This window comes from Falco punctatus (genome assembly GCF_963210335.1).
Source record: "Falco punctatus genome assembly, chromosome: Z".
NCBI classification, from domain to species: Eukaryota; Metazoa; Chordata; class Aves; order Falconiformes; family Falconidae; genus Falco; species Falco punctatus.
Window position 1 is genome coordinate 3,594,244 of NC_137586.1, and position 18,949 is coordinate 3,613,192.

Genomic DNA, 18,949 nt, shown 5'->3' on the forward strand with positions numbered 1-18,949 from the left:
TCCACTTACTGGAGATAAAGTGTGAATATTTGCTTGTCAGGGTCACGTAAACCATAAGCTGAGCAGGAGGCTTCCCTCTCTGTCCTGTGTGGCTTCCCCCTGACAGCACCTGGATGCTCAGAGAATGGTCCACCACTGAAAAGCCTTCCTAGATTTTGGAGAGGAGGGTCCATTAAATCACTTGGTCTTATTTTGGTATCTTTGAGTTGAGAGAAACAACCTGGAAGCTCAGCGTATCTTCTGCTTCCCCCCCAACTCCTTCATTTTTGTTAATGAGTCTATGACTCCAAGCTTCATCCTGCACCTGCCAGTGGTGGAGGAAGAGGAGCACGGATTACTGGAGCGGGAGTGAAGTGGCAGCGAGACACATGGAAAAGATTTCAGAGGAGCCACCGGGTCTCCAGAGGGGCCTGGGGCACTCCAGCCCTCCTCCCCACGCTGGGCAACAGCACCTGCCCAGTTCCAATGGAATGGGATTGCCGCCTCATCCAGTGTGGGGTCTTACTGGTGGGGGTCTCACCCCTTCCAGAGGAGCCCAACAGAGGGAACAGCCCCGGGAGACGAGTCTCAGTCTCACTTTATGGAAAAACAACTCCAGGGTCTGAGTTTTGAGGCACTGCACAGCAACCGTGGCTCCAGCCGCCCGCCACTGCTGGGGGCAGCCACGGCAAAAACCGCCCCGGGACTGCCGGCTGCTCCCCCGCCACTGACATCTGTTGTCCCCCACCGTCACCCCCCGTCCCCGAGCCCACGTGCGGCCGCAGTGACTCTGCAGGAAAAGGACGGCCGTGGCCTCGCACGGGGACCGAGCCCTCCCGGACCCGCCGCCGCGCTCCGGCACCGAGCGAGGGGTGGGCGATGCCCCCACCTCCGGGGCGCACCGCGGGGACACCCCATCCGGGGGGCGGGTGTCCCCCGCCGCCGCGATGCTCGGGGTGACGCCGGGTGGTACCTTCGTGCCTGCCGCCGCCGCCGCGGCGGGGGTAAGGGTGAGCGGCGCGCATCGCGATAGGGACCGGCGACAGGGACCGGCCGGGGGCTCGCAGCCGATGGGTGTGTCCCCCTCGGCCCGGAGGGGCCCAGCGGGGAGCGGGGGCAGCGGGGGGACCTGCCCCCCCAGGGCCCCGAGCCCGCCGGGAAGGTTCCAGAGCCCGGCCCCGCGGCCTGAGGAGCGGGGCACGGCGCGGGCGGGGCGGCCAGCCGCGGGGAAGGGGCGACAAACGGAGACAAATAAATAAACCCGCGGAGCCAGGGGGACGAGGCCGCTCACCCAGCGCCGTGCCCGACCGCGGCCCCGAGGCCGAGCCCCCGGCCCTGGTCTCAGCCGCCGGACGGCGCCCGAGCCCCGCGGCCCGCCCGCACCCCCGGGCCGGGGGGACACGGCGACATTCGCTGTTATCGCCGAGCAGACAAAAGGCGGGACGTGCTCCCCCCCCCCCGGCTGCTGTGTCACGGCCCCCGGCCCGGCCTTACCGTGCGGCGGTGTCAGGCGCCCGGCGGGAGGCTCATGGGCGCCGCGCGGGGTGCGGGCCGAGGCGGGGGACGAGGGCACCGCCCGCCCGCCAGGCGACACCCGGCTCCGGCGGAGGGACGGGCCGCCGCGGCCACGGAGTGACGCGCCCGCCCGGCGCTGCCGCCGGCCCTGCCGGGAGATGTAGTTCGTGCGCTGCGCTGCGCTGCGCTCCGCCCCGCCGGGCCGGGCCCTGCTGCGGCCGGGGCCCCGCTCACCCCGCCCGGCGCCGCCCCCCGCGCCCCCCGGCAGCGCCCCGGGCCCGGGGGGGACACGGGCGGGGGGGTGGGCCGGGGTACCCGCGGCAGGGAAACGCTGCACCGGTGCACGGGGAAAACCCGCGTGTGTGTGCAAACCCATGGACAGAAAGCCACAGATGCATCTATAAACCCCGTATTTATATATACATCATCGACACACATAGCGATATGTATTAAAAATACATACAAATCCATCTATATACATATAAATATGCATTAAAATACATACAAATCCGTCTAAATACATACAAATATGCATTAAAATACATATACATCCATCTATAATAACACAAATTTATATAAAGTATATAAAAATCCGTATATAAAACATCTATCTATATATAAAAAGCCATATACATAAATCCACATATGCATACAAATATATAAAACTGTGTATATATAAATCTAAATATATATTAAAAACATATACTTATAAACCCCTATGTATGTAAATCCATATATGAAACCCCATATGTAAAAGTATATTAAAAATATATAAATCCATATATATGAAACCGTGTATGTATAAAAACACTGATCTATATATTTAAAAATCCATATGTATACATATATAAAATTACCAATATATATCTTACATAAAATATATCATACGATATACATAATATACCATATTAAAATATATAAATATACATTATATATAAAAATACATCCTGTACAAAGGTACATCACATATATAAATATATAAATATAAAACAACATGAACATAGAAAAATAAATCTATGTGTATATAAATATATATATATATAAAACAGACGTTTCCACATAAGCCAGGCGTGGCCGCATGAATACACAGAGCTCTGAGCCGAGCAGCACGGCCCCCCCCAAAGGCCACCACCCTCTGGGACCCCCGGCCGGGCACTCGTGGCCCCCCCGACCCACTGGAAGCCCCACGGGAACGTCCCTACAAGGGCTTTGACCCCCCGCCCCCCGGTTACACCGGGGGTGACGACACCGGGGAGTGACACCGGGGGGTGACACCGGGGGGTGACACCGGGGGGTGACACCGGGGGTGACCCCATCGCTGCGGGCGCAGCCCCCACACGCAGCCGCGGCGGAACTCGGGGAAACCGCCCACTTGGCCGGCGCCATCGGGCCCGGGGATCCCCCCCCCCGCTTCGCTTTATTTTTGCCCGCATCGTTTGCTGGGCAGGTTGCCATGACAACCTCATATTCACCGGAGGGTGGCTACAGCTGGCAGAGCACATTGTTAATTTAGATCCAGATTATTTTTATTATTTTTATTATTATTATTATTATTATTATTATTATTATTATGGCGTATTTTAAGCAAGGAGGAACGGCGTGGGTTGTTTTTTTTTTTCATATTTTTCTCTATGATCATCCCAGGGTTTAATTATTAACCTGAGCGCCGATAGCATCGCTCCGGGGATGCTGAGCCGCCACACAGAGCCTGCCGGGGCAGGCAACATCAGCTCCCCAGGACCAGCATTCCCCAGGGATGCTCCTGCTGGATGGGAGGTGTGCTGGGGAAAAAAACAACCCACGGATCCACTCTTGCATCCATGATTATTTTTTTGAAATGCCAGGGCATGGGGATTGTTAACTCCAACCACGTAACAACTCACCTTAACTAGTTATTTGTAGCAAATCGCCCTGGCATGAGTCCTGCTCTGGGGTGGGGACATCAGGTCTGCGTGCTGGGACCACTCCGTGCATCCCGCTCCTGCCCCAGCCTGCTCAGGGCATCCTTGTCCTGGTGACACCCCAAAACGACACCGGCCCTGCTGGAAGCAGGAGGGTGGCAGAGCTGGGGGCTGGTTCAGGAGCCCAGATGGGCGCTGGATCAGGGCACACAACTTACAGCGTGTTGTTGAAATCCAGAGATGAAAATAAAAAAATAAATAAATTTAAAAAATTTGAAATAAATTTTTACAAATACAGAGATATTTTTTTTTTTGGAGGGGGGGGAATGACCCATCCTGCAGTGCACGGTGTCTGCAGGAGCGTAGGAGGGAGCTGGATTCATTCCTCTAGTAGGTGTGGGGGGAATTTTGGACAGGGATGACAGCAGGGTGACTAACGGTGAGCCCAGGGAACGTGGCACGTGAGCCCAGGGAACGTGGCACGTGGGATGGGCACTGGGCAGCATCACCCTGGGATGCAGGAAAACGTGCCACCTGACCCCAGCACTCCCACCCTCACCTGGGTTTGGACCTCCATTGCCATACCGCTCTAGCGTTCGTTATTAATGCCTCCCAGCAGGAAAACCGTGCAGCTTTATGGCAGCCGGGGATTTTTCTCCAGGAGCTGGCGTGGCTCTGGGTCCAAAGAGCAAAGCAGAGCTGCTGGTCCCATCCCCACGTTGGGTGCCATCCTGCTCCCCTCCGGTGCCTGAGCCCTGCCGATGTGCACGCTGAGTGGCTCAGCCTCCTCCTTTTATCCTTGCTTCCAGCTGAATCCCATTGTAGCTCAGAAAGGAGGGAAACTGGGAAAGGAGAGGGTTTCTGCTGAAAGGAAAAAAAAATAAGAAAAAGAGGGGAGTTGTGAAAAGCCGAGGATGGGATGGAGGAGGGAATGGAAACATCCTTCCTTCGAGGAAGAGATGCTGTGACTGCTGCTCTGGGTACCATACGCCAGGTAATAACACAAGATGACTCAATGCTTGGGAAATTAAATTGGCTCTTTATTAAAAACGTGTATTTAGGGAGGCAGTGAGGCGTCAGGGGAGTTCCTCCGTCACCTTAGCAGAGGGAATCGAGGCAGGCTGTCTGGATCCTGCTGCCGCCAAGCACGGAGTCCACAAGATGCTGGGATCCGTGTGGGCAAGCCTGCATCCTGCCTCAGCATCCTCCCAGGGCTGCTCCCAGAAAAACACTGAGCATCTCTGGGAAGATGGTAAGAGCCTTCCCTAAGCTCTCTCTGAATGCAGTGGGAACTCGTAGATCTCTGCCAGTGGGAAATGCTCCAGCCTCAAGGTTTTTGTCCCAGGAAAATAGCAAGAGACGGAAAGAGCAGCTGAGGACACGAAGATATTGCAGAGCACAAACTGCAACCCAAAAGATGCCATGCCAAACTCTGCCCTCACCCTGGCAAAACCCTCTAAAATGGCTTAGCAGTGATGGGAACCTGCTGTTTCGGAGGAGAAATATAGAATATTTACGAAGCACCTTGCTCGTAGCTGTGGTGTGCTGGTAGCTCAGTGTTCCCTTGCTAGCTTGGAGCAAATCTTGGCTTCGCAGAGCGTAGCTGAAGGCAAAAATCAACACGCTGCATTCTGCTCAAATTATACATCCCCTGTGTGGAAAGCTCAGTTATACATACAGATAGGTACTGAAAAAAATCAACTAAAGAAGAGAATTCCTTTCTTCTTCCTTAAGTACTTCTGACACAGGTGGGATGATGGGGATGTCTCCCAGGCAGGAGACACAGTGATACCCTCAGCAGGTTCCTAAGAAGTGGCCTGCGAAATGCCACAGTGGCCATCAAGTGTTTATATGCTCCATCAGATACTCCTGCCGGAAAAGAATCCCTTAAAATAGTTGGGTCAACAATCTTCCTGCCACAGTCAGAGAGATCATTATTCTGGCTGGGCTGTCGTGGAGTTGAAAGCAAATAGCCCTCCTTTAAAAACCCAAAGAATGGATCTACTGTAAAAGCAAGGGCTGGAGACAGACAAGGTCTTTATTCCCATCCCGTCAGAGCCCAAGCAAGCAGCTCTGTGCTCCTTCCCGAGCACCCAGCCGGCTGTCCATGGGGGGGGCTCCAGCAGTTCCTCCTCTACCCGAAGCTTATGGGGTGGGATAGCCTGGCGGCAAAGGTGGAGAGAAACTGGGGTGATGGGACATGCATGTGGCCAGCCAGGACGTTCGTGGCAAAAGAGACAGCACAAAGCTGTCAAGACTCTCTCTCTTTATATACATATATATATATATACATATACATATATATAAATCAAATTGCAGAACAGGGTACCTGCGGGTGAAGCTATGGCAAGGGGAGAAGCTGGATGTGAAATGCCAGACCTGGGGACAGGCTCCTTCCCCCACTTCTCAGTTATTTTTAGAAGGGTGTTTGTATCCAGCACAGCGACCGGTGCCAGGGCTGTTTGCAAGTCAAGGCTCAATTCCCTGGCACTTGGCGGAGTCTCGGGCGGATGGGTCTGGGCTCCTGGAGAGCTGGGTTTAGGAAGGCTGCTTCGCTGCGGGTGGTTGGAACCCAGCTCTGACAGCGCTTTCTGTACTATGGATGAGAAGATGCAACTCAGGACAATTGGATTTTCTCCTTGGCCTCCCACATCGCTTAAAATAATATCCCTAATTTCCCATATTTCCCATAACTCAGCCGAATAATGAGGCTACCTGGACATAATTCGTTACTTTCCTCCTCTGGTTTAATTCACAGCTACATCTTCGGATAAAAGAGGCTTTAGAAATGCAAAGCACGATTACCCAGGTAAGAACAAATTACCAATTTAAAGGATTAGCGCTCTTCCAGCTCCAAGGAAACCCCTGGGCATTTGCAAAGGTCAAGCTGTCAAGGATGCCGAGGCAAGAGCTGGCAGAGGCATCGCAAGGACTTGAGATGGGTGATGAAGGATGTCCCTCCTCACCAGGCAGATCCTGTCAGATAGGGTGACAGAAAGCATCTCTGACAGGGACATCAATAACTCCGGGTTTGCTGGAGAACAAATTCACATTAACCACTGACAAGCACATTTTGCAGAGGCACAGCCAGCCAGCAAACACCCCAGCATCCCAGAAATATCTCTCTCTTCCTCTAGATGCAAGCGAGATTTTTTCCATAATCCCTTATTGTGGATATTAATTGCATCAGAGGATTGCAACACTGCTTAGAGGGGTGCAGCGGGAGGGAATTGCTAATCAGTGGGGTGGGAGAAGAAGCAGGGGAGTTTCACTGGCATAGGGGTGAGGGGTGTGGAAAATCCAGGATGATAGATGGAGAATGACAGCAAGGAGAACTCTTCCAGTCTGACTCACCAGGGAGACCTTACTGCAGCCTTCCAGCACTTAGAGGGGGCTTAGGAGAAAGATGAGGACAGAGTTTTTAGCGGGGCCTGTCGCGACAGGACAAGGGGGATGGTTTGAGACTCAAAGAGGGGAGATTCAGACTAGATGGAGGGAAGAAATGTTTTACGCTGAGGGTGGTGAGGCACTGGCACAGGCGGCCCAGAGAGGTGCCCGATGGCCCATCCCTGGGAACATCCAAGGCCAGGCTGGACGGGCTCTGAGCAACCTGATCCAGCTGAAGGTGTCCCTGCCCATGGCAGGGGGCTGCGCTGCAGGGACTTTGAGGGTCCCTTCCCACCCAAACCGTTCCGTGATTCTGTGATTCTATGACTTGGCCGTTTCATTACTTGGTATTAAGTTCTGTACAGGCAATTTTATTGACGCCATTGACTTTTAAGCAAGCTGTAGCCCCAAAAGACTGCCTGGAATGAAGTAGTAGCAAGACGACGACTAAAACTAAGAGGCTCAGGAGGAAAGCCATGCTCTAGGCAAGCTGGTGAGCTAGCACTCCAGTCCTGGGTGCACTTTGCATTAGAAACAAGGGTGAAGACAGCAGGCTGGGCACCAGCCTGAGCTGTGGTGGCTGCACCAGAAGAGCTGGCCCTACCAGAGCCAGGGCAGGTACCACTGTGGGGCTGGTAGCCCAATGCTTGGATGGAGAGGGGCAGAAGGTGGCATGACTCAGCGGGCTTGTGTTTGGGTGACCTGGGCTCTGCCACTGGTGATCGCAGATGAAAGCCTTTAGTTCTCGGCTTCAGTTTTCCACCTCCAAAATGGGTATGGCTCTACTTACGCTGTGGGTAACGTACTCTGTGAGTCAGCTTTCACCAGGTGTAAATCACCACCAGCATTTGCAGAGCTGCCAGCAGCCCAGGGTTAATGAGGATGAGAAGGACTCTTTGAACATCGGTCTCTGGTCCTCAGGACAGTCTTGGGAAAAAATCATCCTCGTTGGGAAAATGAGAAGTGTCTCAGGGTGCTACAGTCTTGTGCCTCACCTCCTTCAGGGTGGTGGCAGCTTCTTTGCCTGACCTTAGGTTACTCCAGGATCAGGTGAGGAAGAGCACAGAGCCCACCACAGAGGTTTTCACCCCACGCCTACTCACACCAGCAGCCCTGCTTCTTGCTTCTCCTGTTCCTGGGAGCCCACATCCTCTGCAGTCACCTTCCTGCACCCTCTGTTATCTCCCATCCATCTTCTAATGATGCCTTTCCTGCCCCTGACTCACCTGCTGGTATGGAGATACTCTCTTTCCCCAGAAATCCTCTCTTATCTCCACCTACCAGCAAAGCCACGGCAAACAGGAAGGAGGGTTGGCAGCAAACAGCTCTCCAGCACCCATCAAGCATGTGTGATCTTGGAGAACATGTCAGATAAGTACAGTTTATATATTATGTGCGACGGAGCAACCATCAGGGTCACTCAGACTCCGTTCCTCCAAGAGGAAGGACTTACACCCCTACGCCTGCCAAGGAGATGTGATGTCTCAGAGCACCTGCGCCTTTCATCCTCTTTGTCCCACGGGGTATTTCCGCACTATGAAATGATAGTCCTTAACCACATCATCAAACCCTGCTCCGAACAAGGCAGCTTGTGGTTTCCACATGCCGGCAGGTCAGGCTGAGCAGCAACAAGAGCCCAGGATTTATCCTTGGTCCGCTAATAAAATAAACACGCTTATCTTCACTTGGGCTTTGCTTCTTATCACATTGCTTTGGTAAAAATACACCTAGCTGATGTCCTCCCCTCCCTTCCCCAGCAGCTGCCGAGGGCTGGCATCCCAGTTTAGACTCCTTTGCCTTCCCAGTAAGGCGACTGGGGAGGAAAGGGAAATGTTTTCATTCCCTGCTCGCTGCAAAAGCTGTCAGAAGAAAAGGGCTTGATGTGCTCCTGCTTTGATAGAGGAAAAAAAGACATAACAGTATCAACCCAGAAACGCACTGGGCGTACGGCAGCTATCAGGCTGTGGCCCTCAGGAATCAGAGCAGGGCAGATTTATATTAACCATGCTGAGACAGAGATATATACATGCTATAGGTATCATATATATACACACAGGACACCATATACATGAGATGGAAATTTGCAGCTGCCGAATTACCAACGACATGAAGGTACCAACTGACCCGCCCAGAAGATGTTAGTTATCCCCTCTAAGATAGGCAGTGGTTAAAAATTTAGGTGTTCCAGAGCCTTCCAGAGTAACTTACTTTCCCCAAAATACACAGCACATGAAATCTGAAATGACAGAAATAACCAAAGATCTTTTCACCTGGGTCTGACTGACACCTTTACCCCCATGAGCTGGAGTGTACCCCTGCAGCTCAGGGCACTGAAGGGACCAGAGGGGCTGGGGGAGCCTCCCGCCTCCCCGTCACCCCTGGGTGCTGCTGGCCACCCACCCCTTCCTCCGGTGGATCAGCATCGCTCTGCCATCAAGCTGCCCAGCACATGCTAACCTGTTTTCCAGGCAGAACAACACTTCCCAACTAACAGCCTCCTCCCACCCCTTAGCATCCTTCACTGCTCTCACCAGAGGTATCTTAGCTGTCATCTTTCCTTTTCCTAGCTCTTCCCCCAAAAGTCTCATTTGACCCCCATGCCAGGACTGACACCTAGAAGGGAAACTGAGGCATTTACAACAGCCTCTAATAAGCAGTACCTGGGGCTCCCTGCACCTCCAGGGTGCTGCGGAGCTTTTGCCCCAGAGCCTCAGTGGTCCATAATGACAATAGAGCTTCGTGCTGAGTATGTGCTTCAGCTCAAGCAGGGTGTTTTACCCAGATCTCCTCGAACCATCCCACTGCGCTGACCAGAGGAGACAGGAGGAGCTCTGTGCCTGGAGCATGGCTTCCAGGATGCTGGGCTGGGACTTCCCAAGAACGTGAGGATCACCAGGAGCTTTCATCTCCTGCTGCCTCCTCTTCATCTCTCTCCTCCCATCAGCCAAGGACAACAGGTGAGCTCTGGATTCCTAATGGCAAATCCGTCAAGCTCAAGGCTTTCTCACCCTTGAAATGCATGCCCAAGGAGGATGCACACATCCCTTCTCCCCTCTCCTGCCTCTCCCTTCACCACCAGCACCTCTGCATCGCCTGTTTCCTAGGTTTCTGGTAAGAAAAAGGCAGCTGAAGGACCACTGCCACGAGAGCTGCAAATCAAATCATACCCACAGCTGTCCCTAGGATGTTTGGACTCACAGGGCTGCTAAACATTTTACTGGGTTTCCCAGCTTGGACAGGAAGCCAGCTCCTACTTGATGCGAAGGGACGTGTTTCTCCAGAAAATCCCTTGTGGCGGGACAGGCGGGGGCACTGGACGCTGCAACCGTTAGCTACAGGCTCTCAAATTGCCCATGCTTTTTCCTGAAAAAATCACCCAAATGTTATAAAAAAGAGGCAAGGTTTTTGAGAGCTTTGGTTCTAAAATAAACTCATTTTTCTAATGTGTCATTATAGCATGATGGTGCTTTAACCCAGCTGGGGACCCCCAGGCAGGGGTGGTCCCATGGCACCTTGACTTTCCTGTGTACCAGGACTCAACTGTTTTCCCCAGGGATGGGACACAAGGAGATGTTTTCCTATATTTCCTCCCTGCATTGAGCGAGGAAATTTCCTTTGCTCCAGAAGCGCCGGTAAAATCTGGGAAGATGCTGGGTTCATATCTCCTTAGCTTTGCTCCTGTGAATAAATATTAGCAGGGCTTTGGAGCCAGTTCCAGAACGACCAGGCACAGCCCTTCAGCCAGCAGTTATTGCAGTGTCCCCTCTTCTTCTACCGCTGAAATAAAATGTTTAATCTAACTTAATTTCTAAATTATCCTAATTAAAAAGGGCAAGCAACACAATTAAGCGCACTCCACAGAGAGAAACTGCGTTCTTGAAAGGAAAGTAATCATGAAAGACCTACTTTTGGATTCTGGATAATATAATTTCCAGCAGATAATGTTTAATTTCTGTATAATAAATCCATGATCCCCAGCTGGGCTTCATTCACACGGTTATGGCAATAGTAGACTCAAACCTCCATTAGCATCTTTCAGGTCTTGGAGCTGAGAAAAACCTTACCGACTAGAAGTCCATGATGTCTGCAAGGCACTTCTAGTCACTCGGAGAAGCGGAGGAGTATTGCAAAGACAAACACCTCGAGTTCCTCAGCATCTTCTGGAAAACCATGAGATTTTGGGTTCCAGAACAGTTTGGTTGGAAGAGACCTGCAGATGATCCCCTAGTTCAACTCCTCTCCTGACCAAGTTCCGAGCACTTGGCAATTGTACAGGTAAAATCCTTTCTTAATCATACGTTTGATCCATTTTTGGGTTTTATCCAGTTGTATGGAAAGGCACCAAATCTTGCCAGAGTCATGCTACAAGTCATGGGAGAACAAGGTGATGGGAAATTATTTTCTCTGGTTTTAAAGAAAAAAAAGCCTGGATACCTCTCCCAAGGAATGTATTCTCCTAGGAGGGATTGGACTTCAGAACAGACTGACCTTCACTACAAAGGCAGCCCTGAATATAAACCTTCTATTCACTCTCCAGGACATGCCGATGCTAATTGGCAAGAAATTATCAAAAAATACAGGGATGCATGGCAGGTCATGAAAGACGGACAAATTTAGTTGCAGGCATTTAACAGCAAAGGTAATTAAGGGTGTGGGACCTGGGGCTGCGGTGGATTCCTCATCAGCTGGAGTCTTTAATCAAAGTTGTTTCTTTTATTTTTGTGTATTTAATAGAGGCTTCTAAAATAGCATGCTAGGGTTTAAACAAAACAGGGGACATTGTACAGGGATTACTGGGTGCGGTCCTTGTAAGAGAGGGCATCTGAGGAGACCGTCCCTCCTGGCCTTGGCTCAGCAGGTCTGTTCCTGCTCACCTTGGCAAATATCCGCATGCAGACATTGCCAAAATCCCGGATAAATTCTTTGGGTGTGCGCTCAGATGCAAAGGGAAGTGTCAAACCCTGCAGCATCCCTGGCTGTGATGGGGCTGTGACCACCCCGTGAACGCGCTGGGGAGAAAACGCTGAAGGGAAACAGCTCTGTCTGGAGACACAAGATTTTTGGTGTTTAATAGATTTGAGTTTGCAGGAATTAAATGGGCTTTTTGCAAAGGATATATCCATCAACCAGATCGTAGGCACTGGGAGTACCAACATCCCTCACAGTGCTGCAAGGCTCAAGATCAGATATCTGATGACCCCAAGTGAGCTAAGATGTTTCCAACATATTTAGGGAGGTTTCTTTTTCCCATTTTCAGCATTAAATTATTGTTTGTGCATGCCTTTGCCTTCTGCTGCCTGACTCCTGTGGGGTCAAAGGATTTGGCAGAGGTGTTGATAGTCACATCCACAAAAAAATACATGAATATATTCTTCCCCCTAATAATGGGAGTAGATGCTTCACCTTAATATGTGGAAATTCCACATAATATACGGGAATTTGTAATTCGTTGTAATATATGGGGATTATAGGATGTCTTAGAGCAGCAAAGGTCCTTTGTGTCTCTGGGGGCACAATACCTCCACCAAGGACCAGACTGATGAGCTCCTCCTTGGTCCTGCTGGAATACTTAACTAACTCCACCTCAAGCACATGTGCTCCAGACCCACAGCCCCAACTTTCCCCATCCCCTTCCCTCCTCTTAACGTTACCACCTGTTTGAGACAAGAACAGGGAACTGGCTGCCTCTCCTGCCCCAGCTGCACCACATCCCACCCCACATCCAACAGCAGCTCCAGCTCTGAACACCAGCGCGGACAAACCAGGCATCAGCCCAAACCACCGCCCTGGGCTCCGGGTGCAGCTCGTGGCGGGTGAAACGTGGCAGCAAAGTTTACATAAAGCATAGTCAAACAGAGCTGGATTTCTGCCTCTGAACCACCGACCGGAGCAGCCGATATTTTGTTGGCTTTTTATAGGTTTCATGCAACAGCTGGTCACACAGAGCAAAAATTCTAGGAATGCCTGCGACCACAGTGGGAATAGGTCCTCGTCAGTGTGACCCCAATATACCAGTAGCCTCCTCTTCCCAGCCCTTTTCTCACAGCTGAGCCTTTGCCAGCAGCGGCCAAGCCCCGGAGCAACCTGAGTCAGGTCCTGAACAAACACCGGGAGGAGCTGGCCCTGCTCCCCTGCGCACACAGCGTGTTCCAGCCTTGGACGTTTACTGCTCCCGAGGTGGAGGCGTTTGCTGACACAGGTTATCCCCGTGCACTGTCTGGCCTGAAGACACCCAGGTAGAAATACAATTCCTGCTGCGTTCACCCACGTGTTCCAAAAACTAACCTGGAGCCACGTTTCTCCAGGAATGCTGCTGAAGCACACAATTTGTTAGATCATTTCTCTTATACCATCAGATGTACCCTTTAGAGACCCTCACCCCCAGCATCCCCAGCTCTGCAGCAACACATGCGCTACTGCATCCCTGCCTGATGCCTTTTTCCCATGCAGATGTTGTCCCCACCACTCCCATACCCATTCTCTGTCCAGTTAAAGTCACCAGCAGTGGCGACATGCGGAGTGGACATCAGCACATTTATCCTTTTGGATTTGGCAGAACAGGGAGAGAACTCTCCTCTTGGGAAAGGGGAAAAAAAAAAAAAAAGGTTTGTTTTGTATTTAAACCTTTTGCTCCTACTCCAGAGTAAGCCTGGGGGAATCCCCCTTTACTGAGTCACTGTTTGGTTTAGCGCATACCCACACATTCCTACATCTGCAGAACGGTGCTTGTGTGTTCCAGTGTGAGTCCTGGGGATACTGGTTTCTACCTGAAATGGCACCAGCAACACAAATAGAAAGGGCTTTATATATACCTTTTATATAGAAATTTGCCCAGACACTGGTATCTTATGCTGGCTGAGACAGGCTAAGACATCTGCATGGGCACGTGGGTGACACAGGACCCCCGGTACCTGTTGTGGGGGGAGATCTTAGAGCATCCCAGGTGGAGCTGGATACCTGCATTCTGGCAGCTGAACCAGCTCAAAAATACCTTGTTTGTAAACCAAAATCAAACAATACAAGCCCAAAACAGATGTCTGGGCACACCATAAGCTGAGGAAACACTGGAAGGTCACGCTCAGTTCACGTGGGGGTGTGCGCTTTCCCTCTCCCCCACTATCTATCACAGCCCCTCTGGTTTTCCTCCCACCTCATCCTTTCCTTTCTGCATGCAGCGAAGGAGGGAGGAAAGAGGTCTCAGGGCTGTAGGTCCCAGCTCCATCCCTGCACAGCACAGCCTTGGGCAGGGTGAGACACCCTCCTTAGGAGGTGCCCGAGCTCTCATTTGGGCATCCCAGGTCCATGCGGGGGTTGGTGGGGACGAGCAAGCTCCTGCTTTGGCAGGAACGAGCCTCTCCCTGCAGAGACCTGGGAGATGATTAGATGCCTATGAACCTCCTCTGTTGTTTGCCTGCCACGAAGCTCCCTGCCGCTTTGACCTCATCAAGCTTTAGGATTTGAGACACACTAAGTCAGCTGAATCCTTTCACATCCCAAATGCCTGGACCCCCTGGCTGTGTTAACAACAGCACTATTGCACAGTCATTTTGAAATGCTTTACAGTCAGATCAAGCCCAAAGCCCGAGGGTTGTTGTTTACCTACAAGTTAGGAGGATAGAAAACCAGGAAAAGGAAAAATAGAAAAAGCAAGCTTCGATATTCAGGTTCTTAACACCGAGTAGTTAAGAGAGTGGGAAGAAGCATTTATTTTAAGTAAAAAGTCCATGCTTCTCCGTGAGTCTGTCCTTGAACAGAAGACGGGATTAAAAATGCAAATAAATGCAGAATTAATATATCTATATGAGACAATACTTAACACAGAATTAATATATCTATATGAGATAATACTTGACACATATGCGAAATATAAGAAAAAAGGTCACCAAGCAAACAATGCCTCCAAGAGAGGTTGTCATTAACCACTACACTGAATTGAATGATCTCTTCTTTGAATGATCTTAAATGATCACGTCCTCTGGGAACCCAGAACAAGCAGGTGTCATGCTCAACCCTCTTGAGTCTTGAATTCAAAGCCGTGTCACGCTTTCCTGCTTTTTCAGCTCTCCAATTGCTTCCTTACTAAAGGCAGGAACATGTTCTCTCTGTCTGCCAAGGAAGCCGCTGCCGTCAGACCTGAGTGCTTCAAAGCCTGGCCTGGGGCTGAGCCAGCTCAGGTCCAGCCTTCTGCACCAATTTCCGCAGCAAACAGCTCTGCTGTCACAACAGATACGGTTCAAACCAGACAAATGGCTATTAAGCTAAATACTCAACTCCCATCTTAAATAGTTTTGGTTTAGGAAAGTTCTTGGCATGCTACTTAAGCCAAACTGTATCTTTTATTGAAGACTCAACACTTCTATAGTTATGGTGCTGTATTGCCATCCCAGTCTAGAACATCATCCTGAAACTGGGGTGCTCCTGTTTGCTTCATCTTGATGCCACAATGAAATCTATGGGTTTGCATCTGTCTGCGTCTTGCCAAGCTACCAAAACTGTTAAGAGGCATGGCATGTGCTCAACCTGCTGAAGGAAGAGCTAGCTCTAATAGCTTAGCCATGGTTTTTCTTTAGTGCAAAGCTGCAGGAGCCTCCCAGAACATTTTTCCCAAGCGTCAGTCACTGGCTGGACCTGCTCTGGGTGGGACCAGCTGCACTCACTCAGGCAGTGAGTGTGGGAGGACTCAGACTGCTTTGCCATGCACAGGGCCAGCTCTTCTCCTTGCAAGCCCCCCTTCAGCAGCCAGCGCTCCTCGGGGCTTGGGGAGCTCAGCAGCAGGAGGGCTGCCAGGCTGGGGCTGGTCACAGCAGCTGCCTTCCCCATCCCATTGCATCCCATCCCATTGTCTATCATTGCATGTCATCCCATCCCATTGCATGCCATGCCATCTCATTGCAACTCATCGCATCCCATCCCATCGCATTGCATATCATCCCATGCCATCCCATCGCATCGCATCTCATCATGTCACATCCCATTGCACCCCATCCTGTCCTATGCCATGCCATCCCATTGCATCTCATCCCATCCAATCTCTTTGCATCGCATTGCATGCCATGCAATCCCACCCCATCCCACTGCATCCCACCTCACCCTACTGCATCTCCAGCACTTGGGAACTTGGTGTTTCCAACCCACCTGCCCCTCGCTTGCAGCATGGAACCAACGATGTGTGTCTTTTACACCCATCCCTTCTCCTGCACCATTTGGTTCCCCCATGGAGACCAAGCCCTCCCACCTGGCATCTGTGCCTGCTCATCACTCTCTCATGTGAGTGCCTTCACTCTCCCCACCCCCCGAGCACTGCAGAAGGTTCGTGAAGGACACACAGCACAGTGAGAATCAGCTGCATTTTTGTGTTTCTGTGCCATGTGGAAAGCTGAGCACTACACCAGGGTCAAGGACAGGAGCTGAAATGACAGGAGAGGACTCTGAGCCAAGCCACGGCTGAGCTAACACGGCTCAGAGCAGCAGCTGGCACAGCCACCAGCAAAGCATGGTGAGATACAGCCTCTGCTAGCACGGTCCCACTGCGTGGACCTTGGGGCCATGGCCAATGCTGATGACAATCCATGGAGCGATTGAAAAATTTGCTGCTGCTAAAACCCAAGTGCAGGGCATGAATGCAGCCCCACACCCTGTGAAACCCATCCCAGCTCTACCAGGAGCAAACCTGAAGAAACATCGATCCTTTCTAGGCCAGCCTGAACACTTTTCACTCAAGGCAAATATTTTAAATCCATCTTGGATTTAACGACTTGGGGCTTAAAGGACTTGAGAGCTCCCAGCTCCCAGCAGCCTCTGGCCTCAGTGTTGCATCTTGCTCAAGGTCCCCATGAGCACCTGCCTACATGCAAACACGTGGCACCGAAGCTTCGTCCCCCTGGCCTCTTGTTGCATGCACTGACCACCTCCCCAAACAGCTGATATAGGAGTTCAGGTCCCTGCATGACAAAACAAGTTTCTCCTTGGGCTTTGAATCCAGGAGACTCTTCTGTAGAGGTTAGAGGTGCTGGGCAGCCCCAGATTTCACACAGGGCAACTGGAGCTTTTCTTCTGCCCAGGCATCTTGGAGATGAGTGGCATTTCCAGGGGGAACACTGAGATTAAAGAGAAGTCTCAGTTTTAAAGAGCAATTAGCTCTTTTGGCTCCTGGAAGGGGTTACAGCACAGCAGGCCCATGAGGAACACACAAGCAAGCTATTTCATCCCAGCTATGTTGGTTAATAAGTAATATCCGCCCTTGGAAGCTGTTAAGCCGCTGTTAGAGCAGGAATGGTTCTCAAGCGCTGGGTATAGCGATGAGATGGGGTTCACCTTGGCCATAAGCTGCTGCTGCCACCTGCATATGGGGCTGTCACCACCTGGCTGCTCTTTGCCAGCTCAGAAAGGCCAGGTTGAAGCAGCATTCAGAGACGAGGTGAGATGTACCTGCTCCCTCAAGCCCCAGCGCCCCTCATCCTGCCTCAGAGCTGTGTCACCACGATGCCCCGGCCAAGGCCAGCCTTCATCCTCCAGGTCTTCCTGGGCAAAGCCAGCGCAGACACAGCACACGCTCTGAGCATGGGTGGGCAGAGCAGGAGAGCGGCCTACCTCACATGTGGAGCCTCAGGAGCTATGAAAGACAAGAAAAACAGCTGTTACATCAGCGTATTTGGTATTTGCCACCACTAGAGCAGAACCTTTGGGTACCTTGCAGCACACATGTGCAGTTGGGCACCTCATGGTCATCACCAGGTCTTCAAAACCAGACCGCACAGGGCCCACCTCTGTGCCTTGCAGCTGTTATTCCGTCTGCAGCCTTTGTAATAGACGGGTTGGAAATGGGCTTGTGTCTGGTGCTTCTGCAGCCCGGTGCTCTCCCATCCCTGTGCTCCTGCAGCTCAGCACTCCCCCCATCCTCATGCTGCACATCCTGGCACTCCTGCGTCTCTGCAACCCCGCCTGCCCCATCCCGGTGTTCCTGCACCGCGGTGTGCCTGCACCCCGGTGTGCTCGCACCCCGGTGTGCCTTGCTCCATCGCAGTGCTCCCCATCACGGTACTGCTCTCACCCCGGTAGCCCCCGCCCTGATCCTGATATCCTACATCCTGGTGCCCCTCCATCCCGGTATCCACAACGTGGTGCCCCCTTTCCAGTGACCCCAGCCCAGTACCGCCATTCCAGTGCCCCCATCCTGGTACCCCCAACTCATTACCCCCATCGCGGTATTCCCATCCCAGTATACCCACCCTGGTACTCCCATCCCAGTGCCCCCGTACATCCCAGTGCCCCCATACCGGTACCTAGTTCCCGGTGTCCCTATCCGAGTGCTCCCATCCACCCCAGCGCTCCGGTCCCAGTGCCCCCCCCGCCCCGTCCCGCCCCTCCCGGCAGCGGCGGGCGCTGACGCTGTGGCTCCCCCTCGTGGCGGCACGCGCGTACTGCGGGCAGCGCCTCTGCCTGCACCCAGCTGATCCCTGCCTGCACTCCCTGCACCCCTGCCTGCAACCACCTGATCCCCAGCCTGCACCCCTCTGCATCCCCGCTTGCATCTACCTGCACCCCTGCCTGCACCCAACTGATCCCTTGCCTGCACCCACTTGCACCCCTGCCTGCACCCTCCTCACCCCCTGCCTGCACCCACTTGCACCCCTGCCTGCAACCCCCTGATCCCTGTCTGCACCCACTTACACCTCTGCCTGCACCCACTTGCACCCCTGCCTGCAACCCCCTGATCCCTGTCTGCACCCACTTACACCCCTGCCTGCACCTACTTACACCCCGCCCCTGCCTGCACCCTCCTCACCCCCTGCCTGCACCCACTTGCACTCCTGTCTGCACCCCCCCTGCACCCCTCCCTGCACCCCGTGATCCCTGCCTGCACGCAATTTCACCCCTGCCTGCACCCTCCTCATGCCCTGCCTGCACCCCTGCCGGCACCCCTGGGGTTCAGCCCTGCCAGCATCCCCCTGCCCCATCCCACAGCACCAGCTGCCCCTTACAGCCAGGCCTCACACATGGCATGTGGGGCTGGGGGGCTTTGCCTGAGACCCCGCCCGCACACCCACAGCTCCCACTGCAATAAGAGCACACGGGGGGCCCTTCCCACCCCAACCCAGGCAGGGCATCTCCCAAACCTTCCCCTACAGGGCCAAAGGCGGTGGCGCAGAGGGGTCCGGCAGTGTTAC

The 18,949-nt window shown here is 52.7% G+C and overlaps 1 protein-coding gene and 1 long non-coding RNA gene across 10 annotated transcripts in view; both read right to left on the reverse strand.

Moving 5' to 3' along the window:
- CTIF (cap binding complex dependent translation initiation factor) overlaps positions 1-1,758 on the reverse strand; it is a 141,978-nt gene extending 140,220 nt beyond the window's left edge. For 4 of the 9 annotated variants that reach the window (XM_080371582.1, XM_080371586.1, XM_080371581.1 and 1 more), the window contains exon 1: positions 1,474-1,756. The gene's annotated coding sequence lies outside the window, so the exon portion shown is untranslated. Of the gene's footprint in view, positions 1-9; positions 149-1,473 lie in introns of all 9 variants that reach the window. The other 5 variants (XM_080371590.1, XM_080371587.1, XM_080371584.1 and 2 more) reach the window with 4 other exon arrangements.
- A 2,104-nt stretch (positions 1,759-3,862) lies between these two features.
- LOC308056367 lies at positions 3,863-18,397 on the reverse strand. The gene is made up of 3 exons (XR_013924796.1): positions 18,065-18,397; positions 17,472-17,580; positions 3,863-17,394 (listed from the first exon to the last, which is right to left on the reverse strand). It is a non-coding gene; the product is annotated as an uncharacterized lncRNA (long non-coding RNA).
- Positions 18,398-18,949: the final 552 nt, after the last annotated feature.